We start from the raw sequence: 5287 nt of genomic DNA on the forward strand, positions 1-5287 counted from the left end.
AAAACAGCATGGTACTGGTACCAAAACAGGCGGGTGGACCAATGGTACAGAATAGAGGACACAGAAACTAATCCACAAAGTTACAACTATCTTATATTTGATAAAGGGGCTAAAAGCATGCAATGGAGGAAGGATAGCATCTTCAACAAATGGTGCTTAGAAAACTGGAAATCCATATGCAACAAAATGAAACTGAATCCCCTTCTCTCGCCATGCACAAAAGTTAACTCAAAATGGATCAAGGAGCTTGATATCAAATTAGAGACTCTGCGTCTTTCTTTTTCCACCTTATTTTTGATAAATCAAGATTTTAAAATCATTCCACTTTATTTCCTTTGTTGATTTATTATTTACAATGGTTTTATTTTAGTGTTGCTTTAAGGGTCACAGCATATACTGATAAACCCAGCCTGATTCCCTCTTAATATTGGGAGCCATCTTGCCACAAAGGCATGAAAAGCTAATTTCAGCTTTACTATAAATTACTGAGAATTCTAAACTTGCTTGGAATGCCTGCCCATGCCTTGAACTCACCCATGCCTGGCTTTCCCTAACCAGATAACAACCCTCTCTGAGGCTCTAATGACCTTCATAAATTCTGATGTTGGGGCCAACAAAAATATAAACTAGCCTTTGTGTTATGCTCGTCAGAATTTTGTTATCCGTAAGTTCTCACCCCCACCCCTTGTGTAATTTTCTGGGCTATAAAACTGCGCTTCTAGAAAGTTGCAAGGCTGTCTTTTTTTCCTGTGGTTTTTGTGGGAGAGGCAGCCTGGCTGGTCAAAATAATAAGTTTGCTTTAATTTGATTTTAATTGGAGTCGGTGGTCTTTTATTTGCATCCTGGTCTAATAATACCTTTATCAGTCTACCATCAAGTGATATTATACAACTTCACAACTAAGAAATATGTAATATTATATTGCTATTCCCCCCCCACCCCCATCTCAATCTTCATGCTATTGTCTGGATAAAGGAATCCTCAAAATATTATAAATAGATTTCAACACTAACCACCTGTTCTGGGGAAAAAAAAGACATTTTTACTTCAGGGTAACATTACTGGTAATTGGAGAGCAGAGAAAGATTGAAGATTACTGTGGCAGTATGTTAGAGGTTAAAAAATATCTACCTCCTCATGTGGAAATCTGGGATAATCATTGGAATTCAGCTGGCCATCAGTCTCTAGCAAGTCTCCCTGTCATCCCTCCAGAGGGAGACACAACTCTTCACCAGGTGGGGTTTGCCTAGCTCATGAGGTATTGTACCGTAGCACTGTGGACAGAGTACACCTGACATTTTTTTCTTCTCCTTTTGTCTCACACCTCTGGCTGTATTCTTTGTCTGAGTCCCCTAACATCTTTAGTTAGGCCATTAATGACTCATGGGAAATAAAGCTATTCTTCTTTTGAATGAAAATTCCCTCCTTGAACTCTGGCTTAGAGACACACATTCCTTGGCTCCCTTTCCCCCCCTCATTTGTGTCCTGGGTAGTCCATCAGTACTGTCCATTTAGATTCCAATTTCATGTTCCGTTCAGCTCCTGCATAAGATGCACACAAACAAATATGGTAGCCTCCATTGGTCACTTTTCTAGTGGCCACCCAAACACTTCTTTCTCCTCTGGATTCTCCTAATTGAACTATTTAATATTCACTCTCCATGAGCTTCAGAAGATGCAGTCTCATTTAAGGTATTTACGGCCAGTGGAGCTAGGACAGAAAATTTTCCAAGGTGCGTCTAAGTCATATTCAAATATTAAAAATATTTTATATTAATTATATTTAAATATGAATATTTTGAATATTAAAAAGAACTTTAAAAAACATTTTTACCATTTCTGATGTTAGCAGCTATATTGGAACTGAGAACACAGGGACAGTGGTCTTGGTTAAAGATTTCCCTAAGCTTTGTTTTGGCAGTTCTAAGAAATGATTACACCTTCTTATCAGGACTTCTTCCAGTACCCACATTGATAATTTCTTATCATTGGGAAACTCATCAATACTTTTTCCTATTCTTCCTGTGGGCTGTTGCAAGGTTGATTGATTCTTCTACAAATCCTTATTCTGATATCAAATGGAGCCGATAAACAAATTTTATTTTTTCATCCTTTGGCTTCCTTTTAAATCACTGGTGGCAACAGTTCCAAATCTTTCCTCTACAATTGGGAAGAAGTTAAATTTTCATTTGAGGGGGGAAAAAAACCACATTCATATCCTCACCTCATATTATTCAGTCCTTTTCCTCTTTTTTTGTGGGTCTTGATGTTGACCCTCCTCTGCTCATCAGGTATGGATGGGATTCAAATATCTGTAATTAATAATAATAACGAAACAACAAACTGAAACACTGAACCCCTTTGACGCTTTTTACATACAAAACATAATTGAGAAGAAACTTTCATGGTAGATTTTCAATTTTACTTAGGGACTTCTGCGAGATTTTTCTATGTTAATATGTGATATGACTCATTAAAAGTGTCGGCAGCAATTCAGCAGCATCTTTCACCACAGAAACCATTGTTCTTGGCACAGTGATTGGGACTTCCTAGAAGGAAATTTGGCCATCCCTACTTATCCTCCAGTTTCTGGGCCCCACGTGGACCTTCTAGGATCTCAACTCCTCAGATCCACAGTGAGAGCCAGACTGCATCGCCCTGGCCCTCTCAGGTCATGGGTATCCTCCTCCACTGGAAGGTGCTCTCTGCCAGGTGCCAAAGAGGGTAGAGGGGCATCTTGACGTGAGGAAGACAGACAGGCCCATCCCTTAGACAGTCTTTATACGGGTGGGTCGGAACTAAACTCGGTGCACTCTGAAGACCTGGTGGTTCCTAGAAGGGGAGATGGAAGTGCTGGCGGATGGATCCTGGTGAAGGAACGGATGTGCAGCCTGGGCGGCTGGGAGCGCCCAAGTGTCTCTTCTGGAGTATGAGGCTCTTCCCTGGTGGTGTTAATCTTCAGCCCGAGGTTAAGGCTGTGTTAACTAGGTTTTTATTTTTTTTATTTTTAAAATTCACATTTTCCCATTATTTATTTGTGCTTTAAAAACCAGTAACTGGGCTGGGGTTGTAGCTCAGGGAGAGCAGGTGAGGCCTTGGGTTGGATTCTCAGCACCACATTAAAAAAAAAAAAAAGTCACAAAGTCTCTCGCACACCCAAGGGGTTGAGGAAGCAGTTAGGAGAATGAAATTGGGGGCAGGGGCCGGAGCCAAGCGACGCCTGGTGGCAAAAGTATGTTTGTGTGTGAGATGTGTGTCCACTTAAATTATTTGTAATGCTTCTGAGCGGAAGACTTCCTTTCTCCTCCATTTGTTTAATTACTTATGCCAAAAGAAGCTCATGGAGATTTATTTTATATTTTGGGTTGCAATCCAGCATCACATTACTTATCTTTTGGTCAAATTATTCCAGCTTTGTTCATTAGGAATCCTTCATATTAGCTCCCGTGTCCTTCCAATTATATTTCCATTGTGTTAGGTCCATTTGGTGTATTGTGTTCAAGTATTCTGTTTCCATATGGATTTTTTGTCTACATGATTAATCTGTTATGAATTAATGGCTCCTACTGTTATTGTGTTGCTGATGATATCTTCCTTCAGATCTGTCAGTGTTTACCTTAAATTAGGTAGAGTGATGTTGGTTACATACGTTTTTTTCTTTGGGTTCTGGGGATTGAACTCAGGGACACTTGACCACTGAGCCACATCCCCAGCCCTATTTTGTATTTTATTTAGAGACAGGGTCTCACTGAGTAGCTTATTGCCTTTCCATTGCTGAGGCTGGCTATAAACTGGTGATCCTCTGTCTCAGCCTCCTGTGGCTGGGATTACAGGCGTGTCCCACTGCAACCAGTTTGCATACCTATTTTTAATCATTACATTTTCCTATTGAATTGACCCTTTAATCATTATATAATGACATTTTTTGTCTCTAATGCCAGTTTTGACTTACCTATTTGTCTTGTATAAGTATAACCTCACCATGTTTTCTATCAGTTACTGTTTGCATGGAATATCTTTTTCTTTTCCTTTACTTTCAGCCTATGAGTGACCTGAAACCTGAAGAGAATCTCATGAAGACAGCATATAATTGGATTTTGTTCTCTTAAATCAATTCAGCCACTCTAGGTCTTTTGATTATTAATTTCATTGCATATAAAGTGATTGGTGATAAGTAAAGGATTACTATTACCATTTTAAAATTGTCTTATGTCATTTTTTTAGTTCTTTTATTCCTCTCTTTGTAGATGTTTTCTACAAAGTTTTGATGACTTCTCTTTTGTAGTGACATATTTTGATTGTTTTCTTTTTTTTGGGTATTTATTTGTATAGTTTATATCTGCAATGACCCCAAAGGCTCATTATTGAAGGCTTGGTCCCAAGCTGATGGTGCTATTAGGAGGTGATGGGTACTTTGGAGATGGAGCCTGGCTGGAGGAAGTAGATCATTGGGGGTATAGAGGTACATGGGGACACGGGCCCCTTCTTCCCTCTCTTTCTGCTTCCTGTCTTCCATGAGGTGAGCAGATTTCCTGTGTCATTTACTCACCACCATGATGTTCTTTCTTTGCACATACCCAAAGCAATGGGACCATGGATAGTGACCTCTTAAAATGTGAGCCAAAATAAATGTATTAATTTTAAGTTGTTTATTTTGGGTGTTTTGTCACAGCAATGAAGCTGGATAATACAGAAAATTGGTTTTCAATAGTGGGGTCATAGTTGTGATTATACGTGATACTGTGGTTCAGAAGCCTCTGGAATTAATTTTGGAAGACTTTTCAAAAGGTTTGGAATTGTAGAGTAGTGAAGCTCTAGAATGCTGGAAGTGAAGCTTAATGGGCAATTTTGGTGAGGGCTCAGAAGATCAGACTTCTATAGAAATGCAGAGAGTAAAGAATTTGCTAATGAGGTTGCAGATGAAAATGAGGACTTGACTGGGAACTGAACTTTAGGCCATTTATGCTATATCCTAGAAAAAGAACTTGTCTACATTTTGTCCATACCCTGAGACTTTGTGTGAGGCTGAGTTTAAAGTTTAAAGGATTAGTTAATCTGGTGGAGGAAATTTCAAGGCAACACAGCATTCAGTCTTTTGCATGGGTATTACTAACTCATTTTAACCATATTTATATTGAGCACAAAATGCAGAGTGGAAAGATTTGAAAATTTTTCATTTGGCCAGATAATGGTATGAAAAGTTGTGGTCAAGGAGGGTGTGGTTGCTGAAGAGATTAATACCATTTGAAAGAAGCCAAGTACATTGTACCAGGACAATAAGAAAGAT

This window comes from Marmota marmota, unplaced genomic scaffold, assembly GCF_001458135.2.
Source record: "Marmota marmota marmota unplaced genomic scaffold, marMar, whole genome shotgun sequence".
Classification (NCBI taxonomy): domain Eukaryota; kingdom Metazoa; phylum Chordata; class Mammalia; order Rodentia; family Sciuridae; genus Marmota; species Marmota marmota.